This window comes from Rattus norvegicus, chromosome 1 (genome assembly GCF_036323735.1).
Source record: "Rattus norvegicus strain BN/NHsdMcwi chromosome 1, GRCr8, whole genome shotgun sequence".
NCBI lineage: Eukaryota > Metazoa > Chordata > Mammalia > Rodentia > Muridae > Rattus > Rattus norvegicus.
The window spans coordinates 143,529,357-143,549,218 of NC_086019.1; the positions used below are offsets into that span (position 1 = coordinate 143,529,357).

Sequence of the window (19,862 nt, forward strand, 5' to 3'; positions counted from 1 at the left end):
AGAAAAGAAGCAATTGAAGACAAAAGACAAGAAGATATAAACGTGGTCTTTTGTTACTTATGAGCTGTGGGAAGTACACAGGGGGAAGGAATCTATTTTCCTGGCTCATAGAATTAAGAACCGGCAATAAACCAGTTCTTGTCCTTTAAGACCTGTTTGTCTTGGGTTGGGGATTTAGCTCAGCGGTAGAGCACTTGCCTAGCAATCGCAAGGCCCTGGGTTCGGTCCCCAGCTTCGGGGAAAAAAAAAAAAGACCTGTTTGTCTCTTTAGTTCAGAGTCTCATTAATTGAAAATGATCTTGAACTCCTCCTGACCCTCCTCCCTTTATCTCCGAGATGCTGAGACCACGGGTGAGATCAACACACCTTCCTTTAGTGTTTTGTTTTGCTTTACTTTTTTGCACATAACGGGGATGTGGATGTGGAATCAAACCCTGGGAAGCAGGCGTTCTATTTCTGAGCTACAGCCCCAGAGCCCAGGTTTTCTTTTTTTTCCAAAGTTTAGGCTTCTGTACTGCAAGCAATTGGAATGGAGTTTATCCCTGACAAGTTTGCACATACACGAGACGCGCACTATGGTTACTTATTTGGCTCTGACAATTACTTGGGGGTCACCCCTAATCCACTCTTCTAACTGCTGGCCTGGCTACTTCCTCAGCTGTGTACCCCAGACACCCAATGTTTCTCCTCATGTGCTCTTCGTCCATTTTAACCTTAAGGTGGCTTCCTCTCTCCTCTCTCTTCCTCTCCTCTCTCTTCTTCTTCTTTCTCCCCCTGGTCTCTTCACCTCCAATCTTATCACTCCCTACCTCCCTCTAATCCCTCCAGTAATTGGCTGTAGCCAATTTTATTTCACCAATAGTTTTAAACCAAGGAAAAAGGTTTGCACAGCAAAAGCTTTACACATGGGAATTCACACTCCTAGGTCCAGACCTTTGGGAATAGAATTTAGCATTCCAGCACATAGCAACAGGCCAAACCTCAATGAACTTCCATGCTTTTTTAAAACGATGAATCAGAGAATGCAAATGTTTTTACATACTGCTTTTATTCTATTCAACACTTTCAGCTGATTTACATGCTTTCCTAGTTGGATAAACAATAGTTTGTTTAATCCTCTAAGGCTGGATATTTAGGTTGAGGTGGACAGATGGCTCAGCACATGAAGGTGCTTGTCACAGGACCTGAGTTCGGTTCCCACATGAACCTGGTGGAAGGGGAGAACAAATTACTGCAAGTTGTCCTCTGACCACACTCACACACACCAGTAGAAAGGGCCCATTACACCCAGAATCCCACAGTCCCTTGTTCCAGAGGCTGGATGGGAGCCCGGCGTTCATACTCTGGGTCCAGATTTTTCTACAGCCTGCAGAGCTGCCCTGTCCTGAACCTCATCTTTAAAAACGACACCATCAGAGTACAATCCCTTCCAGCTGAAAATGTTCAAGGTCTGCAAGAAGTTGCCACCCCCAGGATTCCCAGGCTCGGAGAGCTGTGCGCGCACCCTGTGTATAGGGCACTAACCTTGCCTAGGCTTAGGGACTCTGGGCCGAGACTCAGAAAACTGCAGCCTGCCGTTGGCTGTCAGGAGGAGGAGAGTGGTGGGTTGCTCTTGTCCTGGCATCTGGCCTGGTGCCTGTAAAACCAGGCAAGAGCTGCCCACGAGGGTTGGCTGGGTGCCAGGAACTCTTCGTCTTTCTATTTAAACAGACATAGCCTGTCTGTTGAGAGTCTGGAAACATCTGACCTTTACAGAGCATCTCTAGAGCCCTCAAGTGTGGAAGGAGCCTCCAGCTTTTTGTAAATGATTTAACTCTTCCCAGTGAAACCCAGAGCAAGGATGAGAGGCAGGTGAGGAGGGAGAAAAATCTGTTTCCAGGAGCTACACAGATTCCTTTGGCCTTTTTGGTTAGCTGGCTGTGAGGGCAGCAGCACTCAGCCCGGGAACTCCTGGGTACTTTTCTTAGATCTCACTCTTAGCTCAGGAGGCTCTAGAAGGGCACCTAGGAGGCTCAAATGGAGCAGAGTGGCTGTAAGGAGAATCCAGGGGCTGGCCAGAGGCTCCACTGAGATCCGGGAGTGGGAAGCAAGGAGAAGACAAGAGAGTCTGCTACACAAGGAATAGGAACCGTTCCTTTGACTGACGGAGTAACACAGTTAAAGTTACTCCTTCACCCTATACTGTTTGGATGTTTTGTTGTTATGTTTCGACTTGTGGATCTTGGTGTGTTACCCAGGATGACCTGGAAACCATTCACCTTTTGCCACAGTGCCCTGTATTGCGTCTTACAAATTTTTACTGAGCACCTCCCATATTCCATGCCATTGAGGGCCGGTGTTGAGCAAACCCAGAAGATAAGGCTGGTGCCTTCCTGGAGTGCTCACTGCATGGGTGAGTGAACTGAGGTAGAATAACCACAAACACAACAGCCAATGACAGTACGCAGGGGAACAAAGGTGGCTCCCCTTCACTCTTGTAGGTTCTTTGACTGAGCCTTAAATTAAATCACATGACCCACAGATTCAAAGAGGTGCAGGGTGGGCACAGCTCTTGTTATGCCCAAGGGCTCTGGTTTCAGTGACTGAAGCTTTTATAGCATTCTGAGCTACACACAGGAAAGAACAGGGCTTGGAGCTTTGGAAGCCAGGGGGGATCAGGCCAGAGAGGGCTGAGGAGAGAGTGCAGGGAGAACAGACTGAAATGTGAGGAATATTTCCTTCCTGGGTAATGTGTTGAAGGGAGAAGCCTTCAGCAGAAGGCAGAATGATGTACCTGGGGGGTCTGAGTGTGCTGCCCATGGAGGCTTCCTGGGTGATAAGATGTCTGGGGAGAGCCCTGTGTGACAGTGTTCCTTTTTATTGCAGCACTTGGGAGGTTGGGAGAGGAGGACCACCATGAGTTTGAGGCCAGCCTCAAGGCATCACAAGACCTTGACTCCAAAAGACCAAAATCATCTTTTAAATGATATAATTGCTTCTTGGCCTTTCAGCTACAATCTAGTGTAAAAAGAAATAAATAGCAATCCTAGAGTTGAGAGTAGCAGGGGTGCTCTCCTGGGGTGCCCTAAAGCAGGTGTTACAGCATTGCTGCAGGGAGACAGAGCTCTGTGCAGGTGCTAGACCAGAAGTCAGTTCAAATGCAGCCTTCAACCTCACCCCAAGCGTGCAGTGTCCACATCCCACATCTACACTTAACGTTCTAATGTGTGTGTGTGTGTGTGTGTGTGTGTGTGTGTGTGTTAACTGCACACTACATTCTCAGCATTCAAGAAGCAGAAGCAGGATGGACGGTGGTAGCATGCACTTTTAATCTTAGCACTCAGGAGGCAGAGACAGGTAGATCTCCATGAGTTGGAGGCCAGCTTGACCTACAGAGCAAGTTCTAGGAGATCCAGGGCTACACAGAGAGACCATCTTAAAAAACAAACAGACAAAGAAGAAAGCAAGGAAGGAAAGCAGGAGTGAATGAGAGCTGAAGAAACCCGACATTAGACAAAGAAAAGACAAAGTTATTCTATATGTGGAAACATTGTATTGTAAAACAAAACAAAACAAAACAAAAACCTAGTGCTCAACAACCCAGGGGAGACCGGACACCCATTTGTATCCCACTCTCTAGATAGTAGAGAGAAGGGAGGAGGCAGCTGAGGGGAGAGTGTGTGGCCAGAAGAGGTGGCAGTCTGTGACAACATCCACTTGGATGTGCTGTTCAGCTTTAGTCCTTTTTTCCAGTGACACAATCAGTCTCTCCCGATGAGGAGTGTGCTGGGCAGCCTTTTGCTGTTGTGACTAGTGCCTGAGAGAAACCATTTCATAGGAGAAAAGGTTTCTTTTAGCTCATGATTTATTATTTATCCATTTTTGGTGTTGTTTGGAGACAGAGGAAGAAGAGGCAAAGGAGGCAGGCAGAGGCATTATGTAGCCCAGGCTATGCTGGAACTTACTATGTAGCCCAGGCTGGCCTTGAACTCAGAGATCCACCTGCCTCGGCCTTCTGAGTGCTGGGGTTAAAGGACTGAGCCAGTATGCCCAGCTGTTTTACTGGGTTTTGCCTGGATAGAGAAAAGCAGCTGGAGGTTCTTTTTTATATCCTATTTTATAAGGGCACCATTTCTACTCCACAGTGCAGAAAGGAGTCGGTACTTATGGTGATTAATAGCTTAACACACACGGTTAATGGCTTGTTTATTCTGAGTCAATTCCCACCCAGCCCGGGTATTCCTGGAAACTGATACTGCCAGATAGTAACTAGATTCAAAAGTGCTGGACCGACCATGGCTTCATTTCAAGATACTGTCCAGTTAAGCATGCATGTGTTTTAAGTAAAAATAAAACAGGCTGATATTTCAGAAAGAAGGGGGGGTGCTAAGCCTAGGTACCCGGAGAATCAAGGGCGCGCCGCAAGAGACGTTACGAAGGGAGGCACACCTGAGCAGAGGCAAGACTCAACTCTGAAGTGACTGACTTTCTTTGTTCCCCCCCCAACCCCTTAAAGCCTGCTGGCTGGACAAGAGATGGAGCACAGGGTGGGCAAGGTGGGGGATATGTTGTTGTTGTTGGTTGGTTTTTCAGGTATTAATTTGCTGTCTTTTTGTCTGCTGATTCTTGGATAAAGCACAACCTAAGCTTTGGCTCCTGCCTCTGCTCACTAGTGTTTGTGGAGGCAACCTGCATGAGCTTAGCGGTCTGTTCTCATCTGTTCCTGTAGAGAAAGGGTCTCACTATGTAGCCCAGGCTAGGCTGGAATTTACCTCATAGCTCACAAAGATCCACTGCTTCTGCCTCCTGGGTTAAAGGCTACCACCACCCAGCTGTTTGTTTATGTTTTAAGTCAAGGCCTCACTGTGTAGACCAGGCTGGCCTCAAACTGAGATCTGCCTACCTCTCTGCCTCTGCCTCTGCCTCTGCCTCTGCCTCTGCCTCTTCCTCTGCCTCTGCCTCCTCTTCCTTCTCATCCTCCTCTCCCTCTTCTGCATCCCCTTCCTCCTCTTCCTCCTCTGCCTCCTCTTCCTCCTCTGCCTCCTCTGCCTCTGCCTCCTCTGCCTTTGCCTCTGCCTCTGCAGTGCTGGGAGTGAAGGCATGGTCAGTCAGCTCCATTTGATTTGTTTTGTTTTAATAACTGATCAAATCAATTTATTAAAATAGCTGACTTACAGTTCTGTAATAGTGACTTCATCCTCTGGGCCTGCCGCAATATGGACAAAGGTAATGTATTTACCTTCTCAAAAAGACTGTGTAATCTGCTCAGTAGCCTATGGCTTCTCATCATGAATCCCATGTCTTGGAACATTTACCTCGTGTTTTTCTTTTGTGGTTCTGTCTCGGTCACTTGGAAACAGGTCTGATTCTTTTCCTTTGTGTCTCTGATCAAGTCAATGAGCACACTGTAAAGAGATGTCACACACAGAGGTAAAGGGCTGCGAGGATCATGGGATGTTGGGGTGGGGGAGAAGGTCTAAAAGAGCTGTATGAAGGGGTTGGGGATTTAGCTCAGTGGTAGAGCGCTTGCCTAGCAAGCGCAAGGCCCTGAGTTCGGTCCCCAGCTCCGAGAAAAAAAAAAAAAAAAAAAAAAAAAAAGAGCTGTATGAGGCAAGATAGCTCAGTAGTTAAGAGCACTGGCTGCTCTTCCGGCGGACTTAAGTTCCACTCCCAGTGCCCACAAGGCAGTTTACAACCATCTGTGATCCTGTTTCCAGGGGATCCAGTACTCTTTACTGGCTTCCACAGGCACTGGGCATGTACACGGTACACAGACATACATGCAGGTCAAACACTTATACACATAAAACAATAAAAGAAGAAAGAAAGAAAGAAAGAAAGAAAGAAAGAAAGAAAGAAAGAAAGAAAGGAAACAAGCAAGGTGCCCAGAAAGTGAGAATGAAGTGGCTGGAGACCTGAAGAGGACAGCAGCCCGGTCTGTGGAAGGCCTGGTGGAGGCTGGGGATCTGCCAAGCAGGGATGACAGCGCCACGGGGGTGCGGGAACTGAGATGGCCAGGGCTGTGGGACAGTGAATCTCATTTGAATGAAGTGAGGAAAGGAAATGACGAATGTGACCAGGAACTGTTGCTTAAGCCATCTTTCTGATCACTCCCCAAGTCTGAGAATCATTGGAATACACTACCTGCTCACTCCATGGAAGAAGACAAAGTTGAATACCACTTGGAAAAAATGACGCTCACGCACATTGGAGACGGAGAGGTGTCCAGAAAACCATGATGTGCATTGGTGTACTGGAAAATGTTGAGGAATATCTTTGCCACCTCTGGAACAGACATGGACTTCTTGTGTTCATTCTGGTTTTGTTTTTGTTTTTTGTTTTTTGTTTGTTTTTTTTTTTTTGAGACAGAGTCCTACATTATAGTCCAAGAAGTTTCTACTTTCTACCAACAACCCCACATCAACCAGTGTGATTGCTCAGACCTGGGTGTCTCTGCTCAAGCTTACGTATTTGTGACATCTAAGTCAACAGGTGCTGCAGTGGGACCTTATGAAACCTTGGGGACATGACACCTAGTGGTCCCTAACTGCTAGATATGGGTCACTATGTGGCCTTTGAGGGTTTAGTCTGGCTCCTAAAACAGTACAGGCTATAGCCACTGCTCTTCCTTGCCCACCATTGATGAAAACAGCCTATGGTGCAGATACCACACACTTTGGTGAAGGACACAGAAAAATCAAGCAGGTACTGACCTGGAAGCTTCCGCCCCGATGACTATCTCTCATAGTACTAGAAGGTGACATGAAGGTTTCACGGGGGGGGGGGGGGAGTTACCAACAAAGTTACCAACAGTATTGCCCAGCAAACTACAATAATGACCAATCTGACAAGCTATATCCACTTATACCATAGTGGCACAAATGATTCAGAGTAATCAACTACTGTTTTGTTTTGTTTTTTTTTTAAGGAACTGAAAATTCAGTTCATAGGAGTGAGACCTATCCCTGGAACTGGCCAAGAAGAGCCTGTGACTTGGAAGGTCATATTACTAGTATTATCTTGTCAGTCATATGCCAAGCTGTTTCAGATACCATGGCATGCCCGGCATGATGGATCCGTGTCCCCTTAGAATGTGAGCCCAAATCAACCCTTTCTGCCTTTACTTGTTTCCGTCCAGTACTCTGCTATAGCAACGGGAAGATTAATGAACACGGTATACTTCCTTGCTTCAAAGGGCTTGGTGGGCTTGTGAGTATACATGTCCTACACTGGAGAGAGAGAATCAAACCACACAGACCGGTGTGTGACCGAAGACGATTAAGTGGCCAAAAGTTCCTCCCTTGGGGCAGCCCCACTGCTGACATAACAGGTATGTGGTATCACACCTGGCTTGATTTTGGGTTTTGATGTTGCTTTTGAGACATGATCTCATTCTGTGGCCTGGGAACCAGTTATGTCACTCAGATTGGCCACAAACTCATGACAAACTTATTGTCTCTCCTTCTTAAATGCTGGGATTATAACCAGAGCCACTATACTTGATGGATCTATATCTGTCTGTGTCTATATCTATCTATCTATCTATCTATCTATCTATCTATCTATCTATCTATCTATCTATCTACCTACCTACCTATTAACCATCTGTGAGATGCAAGGATCCTATCGGGGCCTCACTCACGAATGCTGAGCAAGCTTTCTTTTTTTTTTCTTTTTCTTTTTTTTTTTTTTTTTTTTTTTTTTTTGGAGCTGGGGACCGAACCCAGGGCCTTGCGCTTGCTAGGCAAGCGCTCTACCACTGAGCTAAATCCCCAACCCCCGACTTCTTACTTTTGCTGGATTCAGTTTTTTTTCCCACATGGAAAGCTTATTTACTGTGGGACGGTATCTTACTCAATAACAGACCACTGAAAGGAAGTGGGCCTAGCCTTGGGAAGGCCTTAACCTGGCAATAGTGTCAGGGTCACTGATAGTCTCTGTCCTGACAGAATTTCCGGGTTTCTTTGGGCAGGATGTACCTCACAGGCTGCTGTTCCAAGGCCAACAGGTCCAGCAGTAAGCTACAGGCCCTGAGACAAGCCATCACCCCTGATAGTGAGGCTGCTTTGCAGAAGCTAGCACCCTGTCTCATGATGAGTTTACTAGCTAGGGTGTCAGATGAAGCTGGGGCGAGTTGGGGGTGAGCTGGGAATGGCAGAGGGGATGTCCCAATACCTACCTAGCTCTCAGGAGGATCAGAGGATCCCTCAGAGTAAAGAGCTGCGACAGTGCCAGCCTCAACCAGACCTCCTAGAGCTAGACCATGTCTAACTATTTGTGAATTGCCGCAAGGAGGCACTGGTGACCACTGCGCTTTCTTGGGTCGCAGTCCGCCTTTGCCGTCTTTGTTGGTATCAGGAACCAGCTTTCAGTCCAAACCCAGTGATGACATCACCCATAGGCGTCACGGCCCCCATCTGTTGCCATGGCAATTGTCCTACATTCCCAGCATCCATTGGGTTTACCTCCTGCCTTTACCTGGGAGCAGTTACATCACAGCCCAAAAAGCAGATGCTTCCTGACCTTCGCCCCTTCTTCTCTCTTTCCCCCCTTGTCTCCATCGCCCTCTCTCACGCGGAACTGCACTGGCCTAGTGTGGTCTCTCCAGATGCGAGCCACGATTCATCACAACAGTCTCATTCTCCGTCTTCAGGGTAAGAATAATTGAGAGTAATATACATGCTCTTAAGCCCCCCAAGCCCTTCTGAGACAAGGGAGTAAACTGTATTCATTTACTGTTCTCACTGCTGTGGTGACAACATGCATGACAGAAGCAACCAGGAGGAAGGATTTATTGTGGCTCGCATTCTCAGAGGATGTGAGTCCATCAAGACAGGGAAAGCACGGCCATGGGGCAGCTTAGTGTGTAGCTGTTGGTGCTTTCAGCAAGCAAAGGAAAAGGGACAAAGAAACAGACCCTTAAAATACTACACATGTTGGACCACGCCGATGCTTGCCTTTAGTCCCAGTACTGCAGAGGCTGAGGCAGGCGGTCACTGTGAGTTCAAGGCCAGCCTGCTCTACAGACTCCTAGGACAGCCAAGGTTACACAGAGAAAGCCTGTTTGAAGAAACCAACAAAACAAGACAAAACAAGAATATACATATACATACACACACACACACACACACACACACACACACACACACACACACACACACACATATATATATATAAAAGCAAGGGCCCAGACCCAAAGGAGTACACACGCTGTAAGATTCCACTTCGGGGCGGTTCTTAGATCAGCTAAGAAAGGCAAATGACTGCAAAGTTTCAGGGAGGGTTTCTAGTGGTGACAGAATTGTTTCCTGTGTTCAGTGGGGTTGTACTTACTTCATTATTACTTATCAAGAAGTGTACCCCCCTGGGGGCTGGAGAGATGGCTCAGTGGTTAAGAGCACTGACTGCTCTTCCAGAGGTCCTGAGTTCAAATCCCAGCAACCACATGGTGGCTCACAACCATCTGTAATGAGATCTGATGCCCTCTTCTGGTGTGTCTGAAGACAGCTACAGTGTACTCATATGAATAAATAAATCTAAAAAAAAAAAAAAAGAAGTGTACCCCCAAAATTGTGAATTATATGTTCATTGTATCTTGAGAAAATACCATTTTAGGCAAAAATAATAAGACAAGTGATAGTTTAATTTTGGAAAAAAAAATTAACTGGACAGTGCCAGATAACAGCATAGCATGTAGGTCCCCAGCTCGGGGAGAGATGGGCTATCAGTTTAACTCTAAGACGTGGATTGCCATGTGGAACCAAAAGGCAGAGAGGCAAGAGGGCCTACTCTGTAGAGTTACCTTCAGAATTGTTGTACTGGCCTCCTCTGTGCTGTGTGTGTGTGGGGGGGTTGGGGGGGAGGGGGAGAGGTGGGAAGTTGGGGGTGGGGATGGGTGGGGAGACGTGGACACACACAATGCTGCGAACTCAGCAGCCACAAGTCACAGAGAAGATGAACGGAGAGCAGTGTACCCACCCTGGAGAATGCAAAACTAAGAAACAGGCTTGGTGTGCTCACGCATGCCTTGAATCCCGGCACTGGAAAGACTGAGGCAGGAGGATTACTGCAAGTCTGATGCCAGCCTGAGCTACTCAAGAAGACTCTGTCCCAACAACAAACAACACTCCCCAACAAACTACAAAATGAAACCCGAGTCTAGTCATCTGACAAAAGGTTAATTATGTAAATTAAAGACAAAACAAATAATTCAATTAGGAAATGAGCCTAAGTCGTGAGTACTGACATCATGGGGGGGGGGGGGAGGAGATAGATGATAGATGTGCAAATGAAAAGATACTAAACACTGAGGGCTTTTGGGGGAAATGCAAATTCAAACCATGGTGAGACCGTCGCCGGGGGTAAAATTAAAATAACAATGATACGGAATGTCCAAGGGTCTGGGAACTGGATTCCCGAGGCTTTCCTGGTGGACACAGGAATGAAACAGCTATGGGGAAGAGCATGACAGCTAACCAGATAAAGAGCCATACACCCAGGGAAAGGAAAATTCTCATTTATTTATAAACCTGTCCAGATGGCTGGGTGTGGTGTTTCACACTGTTGACTCCAACACTCTAGAAGCTGAGACAGGAGGATCGCTCTGAGTTTGAGACCAGTCTGAGTTCAAGGCCATACTAAGTAAGATTCATGATAAGACCCTGTCTTGAGCTAGATGGTGGTGGAGGAATGACTTTAATTCCAGCACTCAGGAAGCAGAGGCAGGCAGACCTCTGTGAGTTTAAGCCCAGCCTGTTGTACAGAGTGAGTTCCTGCACAGCCAGGGCTACATAGGGAAACCCTGTCTTGAAAAACAAAACATACATGCGAACAAGTCAACGAACAAGAAGACCCTGACTTAAGAAATCAGGCTGACAAGATGGCTTGGTGGATAAAGGTGCTTGCTGCTAAGTTCCATCGTGAACAAGACTCCTAGAGCACTGTGTCCAGAGAGAGACTGATTAGAACCGCAGTCCTGTGGAGAGGTTGGAATATTGCAGTCCAGAGGTTAATTTACCTTATCTCAGCTGCTATTAGCTCGCCCTGACCCCTCAGCCATTCGGCACCCACCTCTCATGACCAACAACCTGTAACTAATAGAGAAAGACCTTTGGAAATCTATTAACAGACTATCAGCTTCTCCCAAGTCCAAAGGTAATATTGTCACCAGACAACATCCGAAGACCTAGAGAAAAGCTCCTCCACCCTGATCCCATCTTGATGTAATTGTCACCAATGTACTTTTAGTTGTCCTGATTCTTTGACTTTGTTCTGTAAAGCTATAAAACTCCAGGAAACTGCTTCCATGTTGGAACATCATATTTGGGGAGACCTAAATGTATATTCTCTGGACCACGGTCATTCATCTGTGCTCTAGGATGTCACATGTTTCATTCCTTTAAGTTGAGAACTGTTTCTTTCAATGACTCATCCCAAATATGCATGCGGGAAGTAGAGACCGGCTCTCCCAGTGTTCCTCTGTCTGCACACCCAACAATTGAAGTAAATGAGTAACTGTGAACAGAAGAGACAGGCTGAGAGTTGTAGTAGCCCAGTGGACTTACATGCTTCACGTCCTGTGTTCTTATCCCAGCACCACAAAGAGAAAACTCAAGTGACTCCATGTGGGGGGAGAAGGATCCACCACAGAATCCACCAAGATTCCAAGGACCAAGAATTCAAGGGGGCTGGAGAGAGATGGCTCAGTGGTTAAGAGAAGTTAGGATTGCTTTTCCAAATGTTCTGAATTCAATTCCCAGCAACCGCATGGTGGCTCACAACCATCTGTAATGGGATCAGATGCTCTCTTCTGGTCGGTCCAAAAACAGTTACAGTGCACTCACATAAAATAAATAAATAAATCTTAAAAAAAAATCTTTAAAAAAAAATTCAAGGATGGAGCTGGAGAGAGACGGCTCAGAGGTTAAGAGCACTGACTCCTCCTCTTCAGAGGACCCAGGTTCAATTCCTGGTGCCCACATGGCAACTCATGACTGTCTGAACCTCTAAGATCTGACATCGTCATACAGACACATGTGCAGGCAAAACACCAATGCACATAAAAAACAATTCAAGACTATCCTTATATATATAGCAAGTTTGAGGCTAGCCTGGGCTACACGTGACTCTGAGAGAGAACAAGCAAACAGAGAGGGGGAGAGCAGTGGGGAAAGAGAGTGGGGGGAGAGATCAGAAACATATATACCTCAGGAGATTATTGTTCAAAAGTATGAGAAATGGGGATTTTTCTACCAAAGGTGGATAATCTGTTAAGGCCAATAGTCCTAACCCTCCCCATTTTTCTATGCTCTACTCAACTCCAAGACATTCCTAGACATTCCTGAGCTCTGGCACACCCTTCTCCTTTCCGATGATTGGCCAATCACATCTGATTTCAAGGTCCTGTTCCCATCAGTTCGAGTCAGAGGGCAGTTTGGGTCATGGCTCACCCTTCACCCTTTGTGCAAAATGAGACTGCCTGCAGGGTTACTTTCACTTGTGTTTCTTGTTTCTTTTTCCATTAAAAGAAGCTATTTTATGTTATGTTTATGAGTATACATATGTACACACACACACACCACAAGTGCATTAAAACAGGTGAAAACTTGACAGTGGGATTTGGAGTCTAACTGAACTGAACCAATGTCATTTTTTGACTCTAAAATATTTTTGTTGTTGCTGTTTTTTGGAACAGGGTTTCTCTGTATAACAGGCTGTTCTGGACTTGCTTTGTAGACCAGGCTAGCTTCGAACTCACAGAGATCCCCCTGCCTCTAGCCTTCGGAGTGCTGGAATTAAAGGTGTGTGCCACCATGTCCAGCCTGATTCTGCTATATTTTATATAATGTCACCACTGGAAAAAATTCTAAGTTTTTCAGGTAAATATGTTCTGTTTTGGGGTTGGGGATTTAGCTCAGTGGTAGAGTGCTTGCCTAGCAAGCGCAAGGCCCTGGGTTCGGTCCCCAGCTCCGAAAAAAAAATAAAAAAGAAAAAAATATGTTCTGTTTTTGCAACCTCCTTGGAGTCTATAACTATTTCAAAATAAAATAGGAGGCTGGAGAGATGGCTCAGCAGTTAAGAGCATTGACTGCTCTTCCAGAGGTCTGAGTTCAAATTCCAGCAATCACATCGTGTTTCACAAACATCTGTAATGGGATCTGATGCTTTCTTCTGGTGTGTCTGAAGACAGACACAGTGTACTTATTTTTTTTAATATTTATTTTATTTATTATATAAGTACACTGGAGCTGTCTTCAGACACACCAGAAGAGGGCATCAAAACTCGTTACAGATGGTTGTGAAACATGATGTGGTTGCTGGGATTTGAACTTAGGACCTCTGGAAGAGCAGTCAGTGCTCCTAACCGCTGAACCATCTCTCCAGCCCTACAGTGTACTTATATATAATAAATAAATAATTCTTTAAAAAAGTTAAAAATAAAATAGTAAAGAGAAGCGTTGTTGTTATAGCTTAGTGGTGGAGGTTTGCCCAATGTACCCAAGGTCCTCAGTACATAACATACACAGTAAAAAGAACAATGATATGTACAATTCTACAATATATATTCTATAGGAACACATAAGAAAAGCATGGCCTGGTGTGGAGGTGTACATCTGGTCACATAGGGAATCAGAGGCCAGCCAGAGCTATACAAGGAAATCCTGTCTCTGAGAGGGGGCGATGGGAGTGTGGGGGGGGAGAGGGAGGGAGGGGGGAGGGAGGAAGAAAGGTAGAAGGAGAAGGGGGAGAAGAGGAGGAGGAGGAGAAGAGGGAAGAAGAAGAAGAAGAAGAAGAAGAAGAAGAAGAAGAAGAAGAAGAAGAAGAAGAAGAAGAAGAAAGAAAGAAAGAAGAAAGAAGAGGGGGAGGAGGAGGAGAAGAAAAGAAGGGAGGAGAAGGAGGAGGAGGCATGTATGTATGTATTCTGGCAACTTTTTGTCAGGTTGACAATAGGTTAGAGTCATTGAAGAGGATGGAGTCTCAATTGAGAAGACGCCTCCATAAGATCTGTTAGGCAAGCCTGTAGGGTGCTTTTTTCTTTTTTCTTTTTTGTCTTTCTTCCTTCCTTTCTCTTTCTTTCTTTCTTTCTTTCTTTCTTTCTTTCTTTCTTTCTTTCTTTCTTTCTTTAATTTCTCTTTTTGTTTTGTTTTTTGAGACAGGAGACAGGTTTCTTTGTGTAGCCTTGGCAGTCCTTTAAGTATCTCTATAGCCCAGGCTGGCCTCAAATTCATAGAAATCCACCTGCTTCTGTCTCCCATCTGTTGGGATTAAAGGTCTGTGTTCCACAGTCCTGCCTGGGCATTTTCTTAATTAGTGACTAATGAGGGAGGACCCAGTTCATTGTGGGTGGTGCCATCCCTGGGCTGGTGGTTCTGGGTTCTATAAGAAGTAGGCTGAGCAAGCCAGTAAGCAGCAGCCCCCCATGGCCTCTGCATCAGCTGCCATTTGTCAGTTTTTGCCCTGTTTCAGTTCTTGTACTGACTTCGTTCAGTAATCTAAGATATGGAAGCATAGGTTAATAAACCCTTTCCTCCCCAACCCGTTTTTGGTCCTGGTATTTCATCACAGCAATAGTAGCCCTAACTAAGACAGCATATTAAACCCCTTGGACCAGTAGTCTGTGGGGGTAAGGGAGGAGGAAAGAGAGTGACAGATGACCACAGCTACTAATCAAGGCATGTTTGCAGTCAGGCCAGTGGTGATTGTGTGTGGTGAACTGACATGTTATTAACTCCAACCTCCCCGCACCTGAGGTCACATAGTGGGAAGGTGGGTACTGACAGATGTTGGCAGGGGTGAATCACCAGACCAGGTTCATTTTAATGGGGTCTTTCCCCAGTGGTGTAAAACATTTCCCTCTTCACCCAATAAAAGGAAGGCTGGAAAAGAAGTAGGAGAAAGGACTATGAGGAAGAAAGAAGCTAGGGAGTAGGGTACATTCTCTCCAGAGCCGTGGGGTAATAAAGGAACCAAGGGGACCACACAGGAGCTAGCTGGAGTCCAAAAGCCCGGAAGGAGCAGGGATTCCTGGTGTTTTTCCTGAGCAGCTGGCACTCACAGGGTGCTCGGGAAATGGAAAGTACTAATTTTTTTTTTTTACATAGCCTCCAGGGCCACGATGACCTTTGACAAGACCTCTAATATAGCCGTGCTTGCAGTATCCCAACGAGAGACCAGACCGATAGACTTCCCGGCTGCACTGCTGGGAAGCCAGTGATAGCAGAGAGGGTGGGAAGACTTCCAAAGCTATTTGCCTAAGTGCTCTCACTATCTTAGCCATAAACACAGTATATTTTATTTTACGGTTAAAGGGCCTGCCCCTGAGAGGGAAGCAAAAGGAAATAATGGAGGAAGTACCTAAAGGTTTATTGACAAGGATGCTCATCTCCATGTTACTTAAGAATCTTAATGCTTCATAGAAGAGACCCTGTTAAAATTTTTTGTTCCATCGTGGGGGGTTGTATACACTTTTAGCCTCTGGGGCAAAGGCCGGAGGATCCTGGAAGCTCTAGGCCGGCAGGACCTACAGAGCAAGAAGCTATGTAGAACAAACACACAACACAACACAACACAAAACAAAAACAAACAGAAAGAAACCAACCAACCAACCAATCAAAATCCCCCAAAAACAAAAACCGAAGAAAACAAAAACAAAACAAAACAAAAACAACCCAAAACAAAACAAACAAACAAAAAACTGTGTGTGTGGCTTAATTGGTAGAGTCTAGCATGCATGAAGCGTGTTTTCCATCTTCAGTGTCCTATAACTCAGTTGTGGTGCTGATCTTCTGTCATTCCCTCATCCCAGGAACTGGAGGTAGGGGGATCAAAATTTAAAGTCATTTCTCATTTCCTTTCCCCAAATTCACTCTAGTTCCGACACCGCCCCGACACCCACACCAACACACACACACACACACACACACACACACACACACACACACAATGCCCCCACACCCCCACGGGGTGATAGTAACAGATTTTGTAGATGAGTCAAAGTAACTACTGTTTTTGTTTTTCTGCTGGAGCTCTTCCAGAGAAGGCAGAGGGACTGTGCTCTTAGGACTCCTAAGGCCCCGGAAGATCTGGCCTTTGCCCTACAGCTTCTCCTGCTCTCTAAACCAGCCAGCTCTGGCCAGCTCAGCCACTTACAAGCGTAGAACTGGTTGTTTCAGGAACCGCCCAGAAAGCTGTTGTCCTTTTCTGGAAGATAAGGAGAAGCGGGATGCTAGAGCGGGAGAGGGACAGGCCAAGGTCACTTGATAGATGCTGTCTATATTTATACTCCTGTCTCTCTGTTTAACCCTTTCCAACTGGCTGTGAGGAGCCGTGAGTGGTTTCAGAGGCAGCTCTGCACTCCTCTCTCTCTCTCTCTCTCTCTCTCTCTCTCTCTCTCTCTCTCTCTCCCTCCCTCCCTCCCTCCCTCCCTCCCTCCCTCACCTTCACTGTAAACAATACTATCATTATTGAGAGTTGACCAAGTGCCAGGTGTTTGCTTCTCGCTGTGAGGTTCCTGTTGGTTTCATGCCCACCTTACAGGTGAACTAAGGCTCAGAGAGGTTAAGACACTTGCCTTAGCGGACACAGCCAGTTAATCCAGTTAACACAGGGACCTGGATTCCAACTCTGGGCAGGAGTGGATTCCAGTTAGGGAGACTACCAGCCAGGCCGAGCATGCTAAGGTCAGAGAGGGTGCAGCCTAGTGGACTTCAGCCTACGTGGACAGTATGTGAAACGGTGGGAGGCTCTGGCCCGACGTGGGTAGCATCGTATCCAAAGCTGCTGGAAAAGGCTAGGGGACCGCGGAGCGGTGGCAGCGGAGCCAAGGAGGGCGCCTGTGGACAATTCCCGAAACCCGAGCAGCGGGGAGGGGCGGGGCTTGGCTGCTGCCCAGCATTTCCGGGGACACCGCACAGGACGCAGGGTGTTCACGGGACACTCCGGGTCCCCGGGGACGACGACAGGCGGGCTGGCCTGGCAGCTGGAGTGAGTCGGTGAAACTTCGGGGCTGCGCAGAGGCAGCCTTGTCGTGGGACGTAACTTCTTCCAGGTAGGGGACCGAACGAGGTGGGAACCAACGTCTGGGAGTGATTGGACAGGCCCGGGCCTTCGCCGTCGCCCCCGACCTTCCTCCCGCCCCTCTCTCCTAAGAGGGCGCCACCTGCATGCTCTGATGGGCACCAGCCGGGGCCAGTGGGGGAGCCTGTTGCCATGGCAGCGCAGGAGGTTGGGCCCACGTTCCCATGGCCACCCGGGGCCTCTGCGCGAATCCTTTAACAGTGTCTTTCAACACCGCCCCCTACTCCCTGAGCCCAGGGGAAAATCGCTAGGAAAAAGGCCTCGAGCCCCTCCTCTGAACGTCTGCGGTTGTGACCTCTGAGTTAGGGCTTTTGTCATGGCTTCTTTCTTCTTTTTGAACAACAAGGTGGATTAAAGGCCAGGAGGAGGAGGAGGAAGTTGGGGTCCTGGGAATGAGGTCTTAGCTTCTTCTTAGCTGTTCTAGTAGACTAGAACAGAGGTTCAGGAGGCCTGGGTCACTTCGGGAAGGTCATCGAACCTCTGTTTACAATCCCTCACTTGTCATGTGAATCTGTTTAAGAATCACTGGAAAGAGGGGTTGGGGATTTAGCTCAGTGGTAGAGCGCTTGCCTAGGAAGCGCAAGACCCTGGGTTCGGTCCCCAGCTCCGGGGGAAAAAAAAAAAAGAATCACTGGAAAGGCTAGTGAGATAGCTCAGTAGATAGGAGCTTGCCATCAAGCCCAAGGCCCTGAGTTCTGTTTCCAGGACACAGATGGTAGAAAGAGGACACTGACTCCTACATCTTGTTCTCTGACTTCCACAGTGCAGTGTGACACATGCATACGGCCATCACATACACAAACACACAATAAATCAGCATTCTCATAAGGGTCCACCGCAAAAAGAACCGGATACTTTGAGATTTAGAAATCAGTTTCCCTTCCCCTTATTTTCACGGAAGCTGAACCCAGAGACATTCATTTACCCTGGGTGATTCAGTGAGTTGGTGGAAAGGTCAGGATTTGAACTTTGTCTCTTGACTCCTTGAGTGAACTCAGGCTGTGACTGAGAGTAATTTTTTTTTTCTGAAGCTCAGAGAAACAGGAGTTGTATATCTTTTTGCACTTAAGGTCTTGAGCTCTTAGAAACAAGTATCTGAAGATGGAGTGGGGTGTGTGTGGCAGAGTGGCTTATGGGATAGAGGTGCCTGTCTTCATGTCTGATGACCTGTGTCTGGTGGAAGGAAGAGAATGAACTCCCAGTTGTCCTCTGACCTCTGCATACATGATACACACGTTCACTCCCTCCCATATAAATAAATAAATGTTTGAAAAACGATGGAGATGAAGCCAGGGTAGCTTGGTGGTAGTGTGCAATGTTTGGTAGCATGTGTACGGCCCTAGATTTAATCTCCAGAACCAAAAGGAAATTGATGATGATGATGGTGGTGGTGGTGGTGATGATGGTGATGATGGTGGTGGTGGTGGTGATGATGGTGGTGGTGGTGATGGTGGTGGTGATGATGGTGGTGATGACGGTGGTGGTGATGATGGTGATGATGGTGGTGGTGGTGGTGATGATGGTGGTGATGACGGTGGTGGTGATGATGGTGATGATGGTGGTGGTGGTGGTGATGATGGTGGTGGTGGTGGTGATGATGGTGATGATGGTGATGATGGTGATGGTGATGATGGTGGTGGTGGTGAGTGAGGGCTGGGTTTGTGTGGTGCACATTTGTACTTGCACTTCAGAGGTGGAGGCAGCAAGATTAAGAGTTCAGAGTTATCTCAGACACAGGAAGTTGGAGGCCAGCCTGGGGGTCCATGAGATTTTGTCTCAAACAAAAACCAAACAAATGAAAGATCCCAAGAGCCCCAGAGCACAAGACTTATAGAGCAGGAAGCCTTTCAGCTCTACCTGGGGCAAGCCTCTCTATTTGCTGCCATCTGCAATGTCCCCATCATCACTTTATTGTATATATCTAATGTATATCATAAATCATCATATGCATTTTGATATCATATAATCCTGGGTGCCAGGATTACAGGCACATGTACTGTGACTTGTTTCATGCAGTGCTGGGAGTCTAATCCAGGGCCTTGTGCATGAGCAAGCGTTCTACTGGCTGAGCTCCATCCCCAAGCCCAGGAAACCCAGTAGGATCTGAACACTCAAACATCCTCCCTCTGGTGAAGCCAACAGAGCAGCTGAGAAGACTCAGAGCAAGGCAACCTCGATTAGGGAACTGGAGCCATTGGCCCTCTTTGGTGCCTTTTCTTATTCACATTCTGTGAAAAGAAAAGAGAAAGGTGGGGGTGGGGTGGGGTGGGGGGAAGCACCTGGGAAGGAACACCGGAATGAATCACTTGGAAATGCTTTGAGACCTTCAGCAAGAGCAGAAAAACCCATTTGTTCATTTAGTCAACATTTACTGGGTGCCTCATGTTTCCAAGCTCTGCCCTGGGGCTGGACATTTAAAAACCTGAGGTAGGCAGGTCTGGCCTATGCAATCAAGAAGCTTGTGGAAGGGTAGGGAAGAGAGGGATGAGACTCGTAAATGAGTGCTTTACTGCAGTAATGAGTGCCTTAATGGAAATCTAAGCCAAGGGCAGAAGGAGCCCAGAAGAGCAACTCCGGAAATGTGTTGAAAACAGCAGAATCTAGTCTGTGCGGCTTGGAGTCCTTCTGGAGTCCTGCCAGGCTTGCTGTGGCTACTACCTCAGTCTGAGACAAAGGAATGAGTGAGGGAAAGTGGCTAAAGAAATGTAGTCCAGGATGGGATGTCTCTGCAAAGAAACAGATGAATCCTGATGAATTATGAAGTCCTTGTCTGCAGCAGTCCTGGTCCTTTCTGTCAGTTTGTCCTG

At 47.0% G+C, this 19,862-nt stretch overlaps 1 protein-coding gene and 2 long non-coding RNA genes across 4 annotated transcripts in view; 1 reads left to right on the plus strand and 2 right to left on the minus strand.

The window, feature by feature from the left end:
• Positions 1 to 1,029: 1,029 nt before the first annotated feature.
• On the minus strand, positions 1,030 to 8,407 carry LOC102548889 (uncharacterized). Its single transcript, XR_590356.4, has 4 exons — positions 8,159 to 8,407; positions 6,124 to 6,264; positions 5,295 to 5,384; positions 1,030 to 1,207 (listed from the first exon to the last, which is right to left on the minus strand). It is a non-coding gene; the product is annotated as an uncharacterized LOC102548889 (long non-coding RNA).
• A 6,841-nt stretch (positions 8,408 to 15,248) lies between these two features.
• On the minus strand, positions 15,249 to 16,180 carry LOC134483744 (uncharacterized). Its single transcript, XR_010060629.1, has 2 exons — positions 16,129 to 16,180; positions 15,249 to 15,787 (listed from the first exon to the last, which is right to left on the minus strand). It is a non-coding gene; the product is annotated as an uncharacterized LOC134483744 (long non-coding RNA).
• A 190-nt stretch (positions 16,181 to 16,370) lies between these two features.
• Sema4b (semaphorin 4B) overlaps positions 16,371 to 19,862 on the plus strand; it is a 41,311-nt gene continuing 37,819 nt past the window's right edge. The window contains exon 1 of one of the 2 annotated variants that reach the window (XM_039105603.2): positions 16,371 to 17,026. The gene's annotated coding sequence lies outside the window, so the exon portion shown is untranslated. The remainder of the gene's footprint in view (positions 17,027 to 19,862) is intronic. The other variant, XM_039105606.2, reaches the window with a different exon arrangement.